The sequence below is a fragment of the Papio anubis genome, chromosome 3, assembly GCF_008728515.1.
Source record: "Papio anubis isolate 15944 chromosome 3, Panubis1.0, whole genome shotgun sequence".
NCBI lineage: Eukaryota > Metazoa > Chordata > Mammalia > Primates > Cercopithecidae > Papio > Papio anubis.
The window spans coordinates 46,257,467-46,275,684 of NC_044978.1; the positions used below are offsets into that span (position 1 = coordinate 46,257,467).

The window sequence follows — 18,218 nt, forward strand, 5'->3', positions numbered from 1 at the left end:
CTTGAAGATTTTCAGGGATGCATATTACATAGGTTTTTGGGGTAAAAGAGAGAGACTGGAAAGAAGGTACGTGTTCGGAGATGCTTTTATATGTTATAGGAAAGTACCTCTTGTTTGACTATTTAAACTCATTTTGTATTGCACAGTCCTCCACAGATGTATTGCAAAAGTCAGCTAATCAGCATCTGTCTCCTTAACACTCCCTCTCCATACTTCAGGTCAATTGTCATCATCAGTCTTGGTTTTCTTTTTTTTTTTTTGTCACAGTTAACTCCATTACTTTGGCTTTTTATGAAAACAAGGAAACAAAACTTTCTGTTTGCCCATTAATTCACATATAGTATTCTTAGAGCTCATGTTTTACATATGATGAATGCAACTACCTTCACATAGTTCTAACATGGAGCTTACATGGACCCCTTTTTGTCATAGTTCTTTTCAGTATTTCTCAACATCATGCTATTTTTCCAGCTGTACTAAAAATTTCCTATTGGGCTACAATGTACTTAGGTCTTTCTACAATAATTGTATTTAGTTGTTTTGCATACTGTATGAATTCCTAACTCTTCTACTTTTTGAGAATTTTCCTTATTAAGTTTTCTCATCTAATATTTTACATTTAGTCTCCCTGTTTCTAGGTTCTCCCATGTGTTTCACATTAAATGATCTAAAAGACAATAGTATGGTCATAACCCTCCCCTCCTCAGAAATTGTTTAAATAATGTTTAAATTCTATCACTTGGCATCCAGGACTGCTCATTATCCAACTTAAGAGTTACTCAGCATTCACTTCCAATCTGATCAGACCCATCTGCCAAGGGGCCCTTGGAATTGGATCCCTCAATCTTTCCTCTGTGTTTATTCTACTCCAGCACCACCTGTTCTCAGACCTCTTCCCATTACATCCAGGAGATTTGAAGCCCACCCAAGCTTTGTTCCTAGTTTATGTGCCACATTCTTAGTGGAAACCTCTTCTACATATCTACATACATATGACAAACTATGAGTGAGAGTTATTGGTGGCCATAAACGCTAAGTTTAGTGAAAGAGACATCCTTCCTGACGCTTGTCATTAAAAAAAATCATATATTCCATCCACTTGGTAAATGACAGATTTTTTAATGATTCCCTTTTCATTAGGCAGTTTGGTTATGTTTTACTATTTTCAGTTATAATGGTGCTGTACCCATGATTACACCTGTGAAGTCTTTTCTGTATTTTTCAGTCTCTGTATCATTAGTTCATCTGCTTTGTGATTTATCTGAAGAAAGTTGGCCTTTGAACACTTACATATTCCCTAAATATTTTGTAGGATCATTTTTATCCACATACATATTGGTATTCTATATATCATAGTTTTATCTTTAATATATTACATTTTAGTGTGCAATTTTAAAATGTACTTAATCTATCTTGTGTCTAATGATTGTGCTTCATCTCTTTAAGAGTAAGATATTGTCTCATTTTCAGATGGGATGAAAAATACTGTTTTTGTATTAAAATTGGTTTTAATTATTTCATGCTTTTGAAACGCATAGCCATGAGGTGGTGAATTATGAGTTTATAAAAGTTTCTCCACAATGACATCTTTAATAGTAGTAATGAGTTTTCATCTATTATTGTGTTGCTCTGATTTGGGATTTATTAAAGTTTTATAATTGTTTGATTTATTTTCTTGACTATCTGTTCTTTTGTATTAATTTAGTTTTCTATGTCGAATACTTATCACTTCAGTAATTTTCACTTTGTAATATAGGTTAACATCACATAAATGTGTCACAGCCTTAATATTATTCTTACATAATTTTATCTGGGTTAGTCTTCCGAAAGAATTGTATCAGCACTGTGTAATACTGTTCTTTTAATCCTATTTTTATGTTATATAGCAAAGTGGACACAACTTTAGAATTATTCACTGTTGTATTTTAAGGTGAACTGGATCTTTTATCAAGTGAATACCTCTTTATCCCCAGTACTACTTTTAGTCTTAAAATGGATCCTTAAAATGATGGCTAAATCATTTTCTTTTACTTCGTTTAATGGGTTTACTCTTTTGATTTATCCTTTGTATCCAATATTCCTTTGTAAGTTTGACTCTTTAGAAGACCTATTGTTAGATTTACTTGGTTACTTTTTTGAGGTTAGAAACTTCGTTTTTTAAAGAACATGTTTAGACTATATATATGTGTATGTGTGTGTATATATATACACACATATATACTCAAATGTATATACAAATATATACTCATACACACACACACACACACACACATATCTCTCAGACAGAGTCTTGTTCTGTCACTCAGGCTGGAGAGCAGTGACACAGTATCGGTTAACTGCAACTTCTTCTCCCAGGTTCAAGTAATTCGTGTGCCTCAGCCTCCTAAGTAGCTGGGATTATGGATATGTGTCATCATACCTGGATAATTTTTGTATTTTTAGTAGAGACAGGGTTTTGCCATGTTAGCCAGGCTGGTCTCGAACTTCTGGCCACAAGTGGTCTGCATGCCTTGGCTTCCTAAGGTGGGGGATTATAGGCCTACACCATTGTGCAAGGCCTGTCTTAGCTAATATTTTGAAAGTCCTTCTGCTGTTATTTTGTGTTTCCAATTTGTCTTTTGTCTTTTTTCTCCTTATACTTTTTGTTTTTCCTCTTCCTGCCTTCTTTCTTGGTGGGAAAGTTTCCCATTACTATTAAAGTTCTTTAATAGAGGGAAGAATATCATTCAATTTTCTGTTTTTTTTTTTTCCTCCTGATTCATTTCGGATAAGTTGAGTTGTTTAGAAAATGTCCATTCTATTTGTTATTAAATTAATTGACATAAAGTTGTTCATTATATTTTATTTTCCATTTAATATCTGTAGAATCACCAGCACTATATATTCTTTAATTATTAACTTTTAAAATTTTTGTTTCTTCTTGTTTTCTGGTTTGCTGGGAGTTTACCAATTCTATTAAACTTTTCAAAGAACTAACTTGTGTTTTTAAATTTTCTCTATCATTTGTCTATTTAATTCTTTGGCTTCTGTTCTGATTTTTAATATTACTTTTCTTTTCCTTACTTTGATTTAAATTGCTCTTCCTTTTTTCATGTTTTTTAAGTCAGAAACTTAGATTTTATTTTCTACTATAGATAGGCATTTAAAGCTACAAATCTCCTTCTAATCACCATGCTAGTTGTGTTCTCTATTACTCTGTTGCATTCTTAACATTAAGTTTCAAGCATTTTCTAAGTTTCTTTGTGATTTCTTCTTTGGTCTATGGGTTATTTAGAAGTGGGTTATTTAATTTCTAATTAGTTGGGCTTTTTCTATATATATAATTATTATAGATTTTTAAGTTAATTTCAATTTAGGAAGAGAATATACTTTGTGAAAATTCATTCTTTTAATTTTTTAAAAATTATACTTTAAGTTCTGGGGTATATGTGCAGAATGTGCAGGTTTGTTACATAGGTATACATGTGTCATGGTGGTTTGCTACACCCTATCAACTCGTCATCTACATTAGGTATTTCTCTAAATGGTATCCCTCCCCTAGCCCCCCAACCCCTCGAGAGTATGTGATGTTCCCCTCCCTGTGTCCCTGTGTTCTTATTGTTCAACTCCCAGTTATGAGGGGGAACATGCGGTGTTTGGTTTTCTGTTCTTGTGTTAGTTTGCTGAGAATGATGGTTTCCAGCTTCATCCATGTCCCTGCAAAAGACATGAACTCATTCTTTTTTATAGCTGCATAGTATTCCATGCTGTATATGTGCTACATTTTCTTTATCCAGTCTATCATTGATGTGCATTTGGGTTGATTCTAAGTCTCAGCTATTGTGAACAGTTTCACAATAAACATATATGTGCATGTGTCTTTATAGTAGAATGATTTATGATCCTTTGGGTATATACACAGTAATGGGATTCCTGGGTCAAATGGTATTTCTAGTTCTAGATCCTTGAGGAATCACCACACTGTCTTCCACAATGGTTGAACTAATTTACTCTCCCACCAGCAGTGTAAAAGCATTCCTGTTTCTCCACATCCTCTCCAGCACCTGTTGTTTCCTGACTTTTTAATGATCGCCATTCTAACTGGTGTGAGTTGGTATCTCATTGTGGTTTTGATTTGCATTTCTCTGATGGCCAGTGATGATGAGCTTTTTTTCATATGTTTGTTGGTCACATAAATATCTTCTTTTGAGAAGTGTCTGTTCATATCCTTTGCCCACTTTTTGATGGGGTTGTTTGATTTTTTTCTTGTAAATTTGTTTAAGTTCCTTATAGATTCTGGATATTAGCCACTTGTCAAATGGATAGATTGCAAAATTTTTCTCCCATTCTGTAGGTTGCCTGTTCACTCTGATGATAGTTTCTTTTGCTATGCAGAAGCTCTTTAGTTTAATTAGATCCCATTCGTCAATTTTGACTTTTGTTGCCATTGCTTTTGGTGTTTTAGTCATGAAGTCTTTGCCCATGCCTATATCCTGAATGGTATTGCCTAGGTTTTCTTCTAGGGTTTTTATGGTTTTAGGTCTTATGTTTAAGTCTTTAATCCATCTTGAGTTAATTTTTGCGTAGGGTATAAGGAATGGATCCAGTTTCAGCTTTCTGCATATGGCTAGCCAGTTTTCCCAACACCTTTTATTAAATAGGGAGTCCTTTCCCTATTGCTTGTTTTTGTCAGGTTTGTCACAGATCAGATGGTTGTAGATGTGTGGCGTTATTTCTGAGGCCTCTGTTCTGTTCCATTGGTCTATATATCTGTTTTGGTACCAGTACCGTGCTGTTTTTGTTATTGTAGCCTTGTAATATAGTTTGAAGTCAAGTAGTGTGATACCTCCAGGTTTGTTCTTTTTCCTTAGGATTGTCTTGGCTATGCAGGCTCTTTTTTGGTTCCATAAGAAATTTAAAGCATTTTTTTCTCATTCTGTGAAGAAAGTCAATGGTAGCTTGATGGGAATAGTATTGAATCTGTAAATTACTTTAGGCAGTATGGCCATTTTCACGATATTGATTCTTCCCATCCAAGAGCATGCAATGTTTTTCCATTTGTTTATGTCCTCTCTTTTTTCCTTGAGCAGTGGTTTGTAGTTCTCCTTGAAGAGGTCCTTCACGTCCCTTGTAAGTCAATTCCTAAGTATATTATTCTCTTTGTAGCAATTGTGAATGGGAGTTCACTCATGATTCTGCTCCTGTTTGTCTGTTATTGGTGTATAGGAATGTTTGAGGTTTATTTTCTGGTTAGCATATGTCCTATCATGATGAATATCCCATGTGTTTTTAAAGAGAATGTGTGTATAGCATTTGTTGAGTATAGTATTCTATAACTACCAATTAGGCAAAGGTGGTTAGGTAGTGTTATTCAGATTTTTTTCTTAATAAAGAAATAAAGAATAAAGACTTTTCATCTTCTTCTTATGTTAATTACTGACAGACTAGTATTAAAAACCTTCAACAAAGATTATCAATTTGCTTATTTCTCCCTCTAGTGTTATCAGTTTTTGTTTTATGAATTTTGAAACTCTCTTATTAGGTACATACATATTTAAGATTGTCATATCTTTCTGATGAGTTTACTCTTTTATCATTTTGAAATACTATTTTTGTTTCTTGAAATAGATTTTGTCTTGAGATCTGTCTCATATTAACATAACCACAACAACTTTCTTATGATTCCTGCTTATGCTATATATTATTTCCATCTTTTTATTTTCAACTTATTTGTCTTTTCAAATTTAAATGGACTCTTTTGTAGGCACTCTGATTATACAGGAGACTTTATGGGGATTAAAAAGTGACATCATAATTCTCATAAAGTCTCCTGTATAGAGTATTTATTCCAAGGGTTACCAAATGTTTTTTGTAAAGGGCCAGATAGTAAATATGTTAGGTTTTGCAAACCAGTCTTTGTCAAAACTACCAAATTCTGCCATTGTAGCACAAAAGCATTTACAGAAAACATGTGAATGGTCAGGCGATATTTTTCCACAAATATTTACAAAACAAGTAGGCAAAATTTTTCCTACAGGACATAGTTTATTGACTCCTTGTTTAGTTTTAGTCTATTTATATTTCTTTTTCTGTTTACATTTCATGTAATTATACATATGGTTGTGTTCAAGTCTATCATCATCCTATTTGTTTTCCTTTTGTCTTTTGTTTTTGTTTTGTTTTATTTTTGCTCCTTTTTTGACTGTTTTGTGCTAATTGGATATTTTTAAATATTCTGTTTTATTTACTTTATTGGCTTCTTAGCTCTTTAAAAAAATTTTATAGTGTTTAAGGTTAATGCTATCCTATTCTCAACTTTTAAAGTCTATTTAGATTCAGTGTTATTCCACTTAACACCTAACCCTTCACAGTTCCAGCTCCAAACCTGATGATTCCCACTTCTCAGTTTCTACTTCCCATTTCCCAAATATAATAAACATTCAACAGTAAAATTCCGTTAGCTTGTCCCTTATCCATTGTACCTTCTTTTGCACATCTTTTTTTATATATTAAAAACTCTACCTTGTGAAATTATTATTGCTTTTGTAAAAAATAGCCTATCTTTTAAGAAAATAATAAGGGGGAATAACGTCTTATATTTCTGTTTATTTTTATGACTCTTCCCATCTATGGACATGACTTTTCATATAGTATAATTTTCCCTTTTTTATTTAGCATTTTTTGTAGTTTGTTTGTTGCAAATAATTTATGATCTTTTGTTCATAATGCCCATTTTACCTTATTTTTGAAGGATAATTTTATTAGATATAAAATTCTCAAATAAATTTTTTCAGCATGTTAAAGATATTGGCTCATTGTTAGCTTGCCTACCTTGTTTAGATGAACAGTCAGCAATTATTTTTTATTATTGTTCCTTATAGTAATGTTCCTTTTCCTCTGATTGCTTTATCTTTTGTTTTCAGTGGTTTGACCATGACGTGTTTGGGTATTTCTTTAATTTGATCTTTTTTAGGATTTTTTCAAGTTCTGGATCCTATAAGTTGATTTTTCCCCATGAAATTTAGCATATTTTCAGCCATGATTTCTTTAAATACTTTATATTCTATTTTTTTTCTTCCTAAGACTACTATTATACATATGTTAGTTATTGGATATTGTCCCCCATTTCTGTTTATTAAAAAATAAATTGTGCCTTTATCCTTCAGATTGCAGAACTTCAAGTGATTTCTCTTTCATCTCACTGACTCTTCTACTATTTCTGGCCTGCTGTTAAATTCATGTAGTGAATTTTACATTTCATTTATTGTTCTTTCCATTATAGAGTTTCTATTTGCCTTTAAAAATAGATTTCATTTATTTTCTGAGAGTCACCATCTGTTCTTTCATTAAGACTATATTTTCCTTTAATTCTATGAACACATTTTCTTTGGTTTTTTGAATATATGTTAATAGCTGATTTAAAGTCATCATCTGCTAAATGCAAGACCCATGCCATCTCTGGGTCAGTTTCTTTTGATGGCGTATTCTTTACTATGTGTCACATTTTTTGTCTATCTAGTAATCTAGTAATATAAGTAGTTATATACTGGACATGGTAAAAATGTTTAGTAGATGATCACCTTGAATTCACGTATCCCAGGGTATACATTTTGTTAGGGCAGACCTTTGGAAAACCTTACATGTGTCAAAAGCCACTCTAACTGTTTCACTTAATCTCTGAATTCTATGTCTCCTGTAGATCTTGTCAAGATTTAGCTTTAAAGCTTTGTTAGGGTGAATCTAAAACATACCTTATTTTAGCTCATTATCTCTACTCACAAAGCATGACTCATAAAGCAGCCAATTTCTCAGCTGGCTGCCTGGGGTATTAGACTGCACTAATGAGGTATCTCCACTCTGGGTGACATGAACTCCGATATCCACTGTCACTGCTTGACCTCTAATTTCTCTAACATCTCTCATGCATTCTTAATCAGTAGCAGTAACTCTCTAAAATGCCTCATGTATTCTTGTTCTGGACATGTATAGCTCAATCCTTGGCCAAGAACTCATAGGGAAATCTGCTCAGATATCTGAAACCTGCCTTCTGAGCAGCTACTTCCTTTCTGGCTTCTTGCCTTGCATATTCCGTTCACTTCAGCTTCCTTGAACTCTAATCTCTGCCTTCTAAGAGCTGCAGGCCCTTTGCTTTGCTTAGATTCCAGCTTGCTTTGCTGAGGTTGGAAAGTTATCACTAAGGAGATAACTGGGACTATTATGGAGCTTTCCTGTTACTCATAAAGTACAGTTTTGTACAATGTTGTACAATGCTTGAAAATATTGTACAATGCTTGAAAATATTTTCTGAATATATTTTGGCCACTTTATGGTCATTTGTACAGAATGGACTAATCCAGGACAAGTTACTTCATTATAGCCAGAAACAGAAATTCCTCATGCTTTCTTTCTGATTGAGGTTTTCTATTTCCTTCTGTTCACTCTGCTGGCTTGAGGTTAATCCACTTGAATTCTATTTTATAGAAATTAATCTTAGAGTCATTACTTTCATAATCGGATTCTAAAGTTAATTCATCTCTCTTGTCTCCTTCTCAGCATTGCAAGATATTATAACTGAAATTTTATCACCTCCCTCTTTTTTGGTACAATCACTTAGCTCTACATTGTTTTGTTACTTATTGAATTAAACATGATTACTTTAAATAGTTATTGTTTATTAAGTTTACCTACCTATTCACTATTTATTTCCAGTTCTTCTTGTATCTCATACTTATCTGAGATTCTTTTCTTTCTGCCCCAAAATCTTTCTTTAAAGTATCCTTTCCCTTGGGTCATTTGGTTGTAAACCTTATTTTGATCCATCTGAATATATATTTACTTCATTTTTGTTCTCAAATTATAGTTTGAGAATAGAGTCTTAACTGACATTTTTTTCTCAGTACTAAGACTATATTTTTCTAGTCTTCTGACATCCATCATTGCTTTGAAAATCTGTTGATGGATGATATATTTGTGATTTGTTTGTTGGTAATTATCTTAGCTTGCAATTAAGTAGAGTCAACTCAAGATGAGGATTCTCAGTTTTGTTAGTTGGAATCAGAAAAATAAAAATAATAATAAAAAAAAACAAGATAGAGCAGGAAAATCGCAAGTTAAAGATGCGACTTAGCAGAAGATCAGCCTGGTCCCATAAGGAGCTCTGCAACCTGAGGGTTCCACAAAAATGTCCCCCATTCACGCTAGGGTACTGGCCTTTGGTATCCTTTTATAAGTCATGCTTTGGCTTTAGGCTGTCCCTAGAGGGAGTGTGAAACTTTTGAGACATTTCTAGTGATATGAGGACAATTATCAATAGGAGGGTGAGTGTGGGTCTACTGTTTTGGTGAAGGAACTCTGGGCAGGGCACCAAGAGTCAATCTATTATTTCAGACTGTAAGAAGATCTCTTTGTCCTTGGTATTGTACTGTTTTACCAGTTTCTTGGTGCAAATTTCTTTTTATTTATTCTGCTTGGAAAACATTTTGTTTCCTGAACCTGAAAATTCAATTATGGAAAATTGAAACTTCTTTTTTTTTTTTTTTTTATTAATATTGTCTCTTCTAGATGACAAAATTTAAGAGTAAATGCCTCCTTAAACTTTTTGCCTTATTCGCTTGCCTTGACCTAGGCTTGGCCCCAGTCTTTGCATTCTCTCTTCTGTCTTCTTCAGGGAATCTGATTGGTCACAAGTTAGAACTTCCTATTTTCTCTTCCACCTTGCATAGGTTTTATCACTTTTTCTGTCTTTCTTTTATTTTATCTAATTATTCGAATGTATTTTTCAGTTTATTAACTCCCTCTCTGAAGTTGTACTTAGTTTTCTTCAATGCATCTAGGCAATTATAATTTATTTATTTAATTTTTAATTTCTAGAAGTTACTTTTAGTCTTTTAAAATTCTAATTGGTTTTAATATCCTGTTGTTTCTTTGTTACATCTTTAGTTTCTGTAAATGGTTTGGATGTGTGTTCTCTCCAAATGTCATGTTGAAATGTAATCCCCAATGTTGGAGATGGGGCCTGGTGTGAGGTATTGAATCATGGGGTAAGATATCTCATGAATGGCTCAGCACTATCCCCTTGGAGTAAGTTCTAGCTCAGTTAGTTCACATGAGATCTGGTTGTTTAAAAGGGGCTGGCTACTCCATGTCTCTCTCCTACTCCCACTCTTGCCTTGTGGTGTGTCTACTCCCGCCTCACCCTCCACCATGTTTGTAAACTTACTGCTGAACTCACCAGAAGCCAAGCAGATATTGGTGCCATGCTTATATAGCCTGCAGAACTGTAAGCTAATTAAATCTCTTTTCTGTATAAATTACCCAGTCTCAGGTATTCCTGTATAACAACACAAGAATGGCCTAATACATTTCCTCTTTTATACTCTCAGGGGTTTTTAACACACTGATTTTATTTTGTGTTATCTGACTGTACAAAATCTGAATTCCTTGGCAGTCTAATTCTACTGTTTGTTGCTTGTTTGCACTCTCCTTTATAAAGGCTTACCTTGGGTAGGTTGTGTAATTTTGGATTGTGAACTTATTATTGGTTTATTTAAAATTCTGGGAATCCTGAGATGTCTAAGATGAGGTTAAATTCCTTTGAAGAGGATTTAATTTGCTCTTTAAGTTAATTTATCTTCTGGAAGATTTTCAGGACTTATAAACACTAGAAAACAAAGTCCAAAAGCCATAGGGGAAGGGTTGTGGATTATGCATTTTTAGAAGAATTCTTTTTTTTTGCTACTCCAAACCAGAAATGTCACAAATATTTCCCTTGTCACTTACCCCTGTTAAGGGGCATTTTAAAAAAATTATCCACCCTTTTGGACTTTTGAGTACTGTAAACTCCAACAGCTCATCTTTTGCAAGCCTAAAATCTTCTCCACCATTTCCTATAAGGCTATTAAAATCCAAGGTTCCAAGATCCTAGTGTTAGTAAACACCACCAAAGTACCCATAATTTTTGCACTAGGATGTTAACCATTGTTTCAACTCTGTCTTCATTTTGCCCTTGTGAGATCATCCTTGCTTTTTGTGAATTCAAAAGTGCATTTTAAAGTATGTTTGTTGTATTTTATTACGCATTTCTAAATGTTTTGAAGCAGAAGAGCGTTTGAGAATTATTAGTGTCTATATTGCCAGAAGCATAAATCTATTTTATTGAGCACAATGTAGTTTGTATTTTTGTTTCCTTTTTCCATCATACTTTGATAGTGGGATATGGAGGTATTCAACTATAATTCCATTTGCTTAGATTGTTTATTTTTTGAATTTAGATTTTTTGGGTTTTCTGTACTTATGTGCTTTCCACATTGCAAAATTTGTTTCTGCTGAATTATTTCTGTTGTTTATGTTCTCCATCAAAATTGTTGAATCCTAGAAGAATAGAGGCGAAGACTGAGAGTTAATTTTATCTAATTTTTACAATGTTAATTCCTTTGCACACCTAAATTTATATACTATGTTTTATACGTGATTTAGTGCGTTATGCACCAAAACTACCTACTAGTAAAACTTCCGTCCTCTTTGGGCTAATTAGAAGTGTTATGAAAATGGGAAAAGGGTTCTTCATGTCTCTTTTCAAAAGTTATTGTGAATAGTAAGAGCAATAATATATATGTAAAAGAAATTCCAAGTGATTAGTTTGAGCAAAGGGTCAATAAAAAGTGCTTGCAGCATTTCTTAAATATAATGTGTTATTTCAGTTACACTGTGAATACTTAAAATCGTATTATTTTATCTGTCATTGCTTTTCATCCAATGAGCTAATGAGTTATTTGAGCCTCCTGCATTGATGCTAAAATTTCTGTGTTATTGATATCTTTTCTAGGCTCTTAATGTTCCTCTTTCTGTCTGTTTTTGTGGGATGTGTGTGGTGCTTCTGTCTTTTTACATTTTGTGCTGGTGGTGTCTGTATACCAGTATATTACATTGATAATTTTTTTTGATATTACAATTGAATTTACTTAAATATAAATCTCTAAGAGATAAATATATTCATTTTACATAACTCCGATATGGTTATCACACGTGACACAATTAATATTAACTCATTACCATCTAATGCCCATTCTATAGGCAAACAGTTCATATTTTCCTATTGGACAAATTCTAAACAATTACTTTCCTTGATACCATATGCTCAAGTAAATTAATATTCTTATCCTACTTAGCTCACATACTGGAATATCATTCCAGAGCCGATGCAAAAAGACAAAGTGATAAAGAAATTTCATGATTTCTATCAAGATATGGGTACTAGAATTTCACTAAAACAGTGTAAAGCACTTACCAACACAGAATTTTGCCTTAATTTAAAAACTGAAATAAGATTGATTTTCTTTTGTATTAATTTACTGTTTTAGAAGTTTATTTGATGGTTTTCAAAGGGGTGTTTCTCTTTGAGGGTTTTATTTTGTTATTATGTTTGGTTTTAGACATTGTTGATGGTGATTGTTTTAGCCAGAAGCAAGAATCCTGTATTACTGCTAAGTCATCTTTCTGGAACTTCTTCAGGACAGCTTATACAAAAAGCAAGAAACACCTAGGGCAACTGGTAAATGAATACCTGATAGCTAAGAAAACCTGAGAAGAATTTACACAAGACTTAAGATGAACATTGTGAATACAGCAGATAGTATAAAATCAAACAGGATTTTGAGAAAATAGTAGCTCCTCTACTGCTGATCTTTTAACTTAGGAACTCTCATAGACATTTACTAGGCTACACACCAGAGCTCAAGTATGTCAGTTCTGCCTATTATTTCCAACTGATGGCATTTGTAGACACATATGGGGAATACAGAACCTTTGAAACAACTAGTTTTGCAGACAGCCCTTGGAATCTAATATGTTTATAAGAAGAGAAGCTTCTGTTTTAAGGTCTCAATAACTAACTCAGGAAAATTAAATAATATTCCAGGAAGGGACGCTGATAAGGGAGAGAAGCACTCCATACTATTAATTATAACAGACTAGAACACTTAGTGGTAAAATAATTACAATAATAAGTTTCATAGAAATTAAGGAAATAGTTGAAGGAAGAACTAAGAAAGCCCTAGTTTAGAGCAGTATATCATCTAAAGCAAGTTTCTCAAACTTTAATATGCCTTCTGATCATCTGGCACTCTTGTTGAAATGAAGAATCTGACTCAGCTGGTGGAGCCTGGCATTCTGTATTTCTAATGAACTCTAGGTGATGGTGATGCTGCCAGTTTATGGATCACCGGTTGAGTATAAGAGGTCTAGACTCTCGGAATTTGACTTTGGCAATGGTGTCACACAGAAGGTAATAAAATACCTCAAATGCAGTTCAGAGAATAGTGATGGATGTGTGTGTGTGTGTGTGCGCGCTGCAATGTATAGAATAATATATGTAAATTTCTTTAAACTCTTAGGCGATAATAACTATTTTGAATTAAAGATATAATATGTTTAAAATTCTAATGAATGCATGAAAATGTAGAAAATAGCAAAGACATACAAAGAATAGAATTTGTGGGGGACATACATTTAAAGTAAAATGAGAAACTTCACAGTAAGAAGAATACATTCCAATAATAAGACATAAGGACAGAATTTGTGTTAGACTAACAGGTGCACATGTGGAAAGAACAGAAACACATCAGCTCAGCTGAGAAGTCAAAGGATAAGGGTTGGTGGCAGTTCCCTGCCTTCAAATCTTACCTTTGCTCAATGGCTGTGCCTTGGGCAACATGGTAACCAAACTGTGCTTCAGCTCACTCATCTATAAAGTGGGGATAATAGTGTAATCAGCCAGGAAGGTTGTTATGAGTATTTATTTATTTATTTATTTTAGAACTAAAACTGTCTATATTTGCAGATGACATGATTACATAGAAAATTTAATATGCAAGACAGCAACTTAGAGCAATGCCTGGCTTCTATTTGGCAGTACTGAAGGATTAGTTTTATTATTACAATAATGATAATAATGTTATTTCTAAAAATTTAAGGCTAAGAGATTTAAAGGATAGTTCTCAAAAGATAGCAGCTGGCGAGGTATGGTGACTCACATCTGTAATACCAGCACTTTGGGAGGCTAAGGTGGGTGGATCACTTGAGGTCAGGAGTTCAAGAACAGCCTGGTCAACATGGTGAAATCCAGTCTCTACTAAAAATTACAAAAATTAGCCAGGCATGGTGGCACGAGCCTGTAACCCCAGCTACTCGGGAGGCTGAAGCAGGAGAATTGCTTGAACTTGGGAGATAGAGGTTGCAGTGAGCCGAGATCACATCACTGTACTCCAGACTGGGTGACAGAGCAAAACTCAGTCTCAAAAAATAAATAAACAAATAAATAAATAGAAGATTTCTTGAGTCCATGTTGCTGCTAAATTGTCTATGGGAGAAAAGTTGGGTTGTTTATTTAAATAAACAATACGGAGTGAAAAAATAATTAGAGAAGGATGTTGTCATAAACTAAGTAAAAATCTGATTATTAAAATTTAAAAAGTAATGCTAGACTTGAATTATTCTTAGGATTCAGCTTCTCCATATGCTTTAAACATGGGATTTAGCTTTGTTATCTTTGTTATTTTATTTCTTCCTTTCTTCTGGCATGGATTAAGCATATAGTTTTAAATTCCTGGGCCTTGATCATTACCTTTGTGGGTGTTCGTTATTGATGATTGATTTAGGTATAATTATAATTCAGTAAAGTTTTTTCTATCTTACTGCTTTTAGACAGAGACAAAGAGGTGTTTACTGTATTTCTTTTTCTGTTTATATTTTCTTTCCAAAGTTTAAATGCGGACACTTCAAAAACCTACAATTACAAACTTTGCTTTACTTGAGTTTTTTTCTGGGAAAAAAAAAAAAAAAAGCTCCATAAAATTAATAGGCAAGAGAAAATTAGATAGGAATCCAATTGGTGGAATATTTAGTGCTTACAAAAGGAAATAATTGCAGAGGTCAGGCATAGCACTGAAAGTCTGACGCTGGGTGTTTCCTGGCTAAAGTTGCCCAAATTTTAAGAATTTCTCAAATATATATACTGTTAAGTATAAAAATATGCTTTAAAATTGAATAGACATAGATTCTATGCTCAATTAAACATACATAAAAATGTTTAAATAATCTGAGGAGAAATCTAAGTCAAAAATATAAAAACAAAATGTATTCTAGGGAAAGACTGCTGTTGTCTTCAGGCGCAGCCCTGAAAGGTCGGTTCTCCAATGATCACACCTGTAGTGCTAATGAGGAACATCTGCAGATTGAAAGCTGCCCTTTTATTTCTTCTTGATTACCTTTAAAATCAGGAATTATTTTAAAAATTGGCCAGGTATGGTAGATCATGCCTGTAATCCCAGCACTTTGGGAGGCCGAGGCGGGCAGATCATCTGAGGTCAGGAGTTTGAGACCTGCCTGACCAACATGGTGAAACCCCGTCTCTACTAAAAATACAAAATTAGCTGGGCATGCTGGCGCATGCCTGTAATCCCAGCTACTTGGGAGGCTAAGGCAGGAGAATTGCTTGAACCTGGGAGGTGGAGGTTGCAGTGAGCCGAGATCACCCTATTGCATTCCAGCCTGGGCAACAAGAGTGAAACTCCGTCTCAAAAGAAACAGACAAACAAAATCTAATAGTGCCCATTTTTTAAGGGCCATAGACAGATGAATTTGGATCCTAATGTCACTTGAAAAGCATATTGAAGGAAAACGTGCATATGGAAAAGTGAGAAAATCTTAAGGGTGCAACTCAATACATTTTTTGCAAAAGGAATATACCTGAAGATCCAACACCTAGATCAAGAGACAGAACATTTTCTTAACCCCAGAGGCTCTCCTCATGTCCTCTTTCAGGTACTGTATCCTCGGAGCATTTCCTCCCACTTTTATATAAATGTGTATTAGTTTTTCAGGCTGGCATAATAAAATACCATAGATTGGGTGGCTTAAGAAACAGAAATTTATTTTCTCACGGTTTTGGAGGCTGGAAGTCCAAGATTAAGGTGCCAGCAGGGTTGATTTCTCCCAAGGCCTCCCACCTTGACTTGCAGACAGTATCTTCTTGTGCCCACACAGCCTGTGCTCATGCATCCCTGGCGTCTTTCTCGCATCTTACAAGGGCAACAGCTGCATTAGAGAGCGCCACTCTAAAGACCTAATTTAACCTTAATTTTCTCCTTAGAGGCCCTATTGCCAAAGACAGTCTAATTGAGTGTTAGAGCTTTGCCATATGAATTGTGAGGGGATGCAATTGAGCCCATAACAGAATGTTTTCCTGTAGTACATACTCTTTCCATATGACTTCTTTCTTTAACATGATTTGTGATATTCATTCATGTTGTTCATGTAATCAGGGCTTCTTCAGTCTCATTAATGCAGAGCATTTCATTGTATGAATATATCTTAATTTATTAATCAGTTGTACTGTTTATGGAAATTTGGGTTATTTCTGTTTTTTTCTTATTGTGAATAGTGCTACTAAGAATATTGTACATAATACAATATATATTCTTGTACATAATATTTGGCAACTTTTATAGTGGAATTGCACAGCCATAAGGTGAGATACTACCAAAGGAGAGTTACTATCAAGCTCTTTTCCAAAATAATTACATGAATTTCTACCCCACCAGCAGGGTATGGCAGTACCATTGTTCCACATCCTTGCTAATTCTTGCTATCATCTTTTTTTTTTTAAGTTCAGCGTCATTTGTTTGCATGTAGTGATTTCTCATTGTAATTTTAGCTTGCATTCCAAAAGACTAATAAAGGTGAGGGATTTTTAGTATGTTTATTGAAAATTTGAAAGCCTTCTTTTGTGAAGTTTATATTTATGACTTTTGCCCATTTTTCTATTGAGTTGCCTTTTTTCTTATTGATTTATAGACGTTTATTGTATATATTCTGAGTATTGCAAGTTTCTTTTTATACTCCATGGCTTATCATTTCATCTTCTACTTGGCATCTTTTGATAAACAGAAGTTTTTTATTTAAATGCAGTCAAACTTTAATGTCTTCCCTTGACGGTCACCACTTATATTCTCTTTAAGAAATCACGGTCTGCCCCAAAGGGAAAGATATTTTCTTCTAAAAGCTTTATTGTTTTGTTTTGAACATGTAAATGCACAACCTTCTGGAATTGATTTTTGTGTATGTAGGAGTCAAGATCCACTTTTTCCCCACAAATGCATATTTAATTCATTCAGCACCATTTAGTAAAGCAATTGCCCCTTCTGTACTGTTCTACGTTGTCAAACTTGCCATAATTTACGTGTGTAATTTGTTGTTATAACTTGTCTAAGTTTGTTTCTAGACTTCCTCTTTTGTTTCATATATCTATTTATCTGTCTTTGTACCAGTTACTGTCTTAATTGCAAAAGCTTTATAATAAGTTTTGATATCTGGCAATTTAAAAATTCTAGTTTTGTCTTCCTTGGCTAATCTTGGCGCTTTGTATTCTTGCACAAATTTTAGCTTGTTATTTTTTATATAAAAAAAGACTACTGGAATTTTGGTTGTGATTACCATGAATATCTAGATTAATTTGAGAATTGACATCCTCATAATTCTGAGTCTTCCAATGTGTGAGCATGACACATCTCTCTCCATTTATTTTTGTCTGCTTTATTTCCTCTAAATACCATTTTGTAGATTTTTGGTGTAGATATCATGAACATCTTTTGTTAGATTTTATTCTGAGTATTTGAGATATTTAATTCTATTTTAAATGTTATAATTCTTACTTTTTGTTTGTTCATTATGGTAGCATAATTTGTTTTTGTACAATAACTGAATTCAGTAACATTGCTAAATTTACTAATTAAATCTAATAGTTTTCTGTGGACTCTTTAAAAACCGTTATTTTCATTTTAATGTATTTCATCATTAAAAGAAATGAATTAAAAGTATTTTCAGGCCGGGCGCGGTGGCTCAAGCCTGTAATCCCAGCACTTTGGGAGGCCGAGACGGGCGGATCACGAGGTCAGGAGATCGAGACCATCCTGGCGAACACGGTGAAACCCCGTCTCTACTAAAAAATACAAAAAAAAAAAAATTAGCTGGGCGAGGTGGCGGGCGCCTGTGGTCCCAGCTACTCGGGAGGCTGAGGCTGGAGAATGGCGTAAGCCCGGGAGGCGGAGCTTGCAGTGAGCCGAGATCGCGCCACTGCACTCCAGCCCGGGCGACAGAGCAAGACTCCGTCTCAAAAAAAAAAAAAAAAAAAGTATTTTCATTGATATTTCTATTGAAAATAAAATTGGAATTTTTATTTTAAA

At 33.9% G+C, this 18,218-nt stretch overlaps 1 protein-coding gene and 1 long non-coding RNA gene across 4 annotated transcripts in view; one reads left to right on the forward strand and one right to left on the reverse strand.

The window, feature by feature from the left end:
• Positions 1 to 18,218, forward strand: part of INPP4B (inositol polyphosphate-4-phosphatase type II B) — an 814,614-nt gene that overhangs the window by 93,425 nt on the left and 702,971 nt on the right. The window lies entirely within an intron of this gene.
• Positions 11,109 to 13,724, reverse strand: LOC103884661. The gene is made up of 2 exons (XR_002521874.2): positions 13,660 to 13,724; positions 11,109 to 11,349 (listed from the first exon to the last, which is right to left on the reverse strand). It is a non-coding gene; the product is annotated as an uncharacterized LOC103884661 (long non-coding RNA).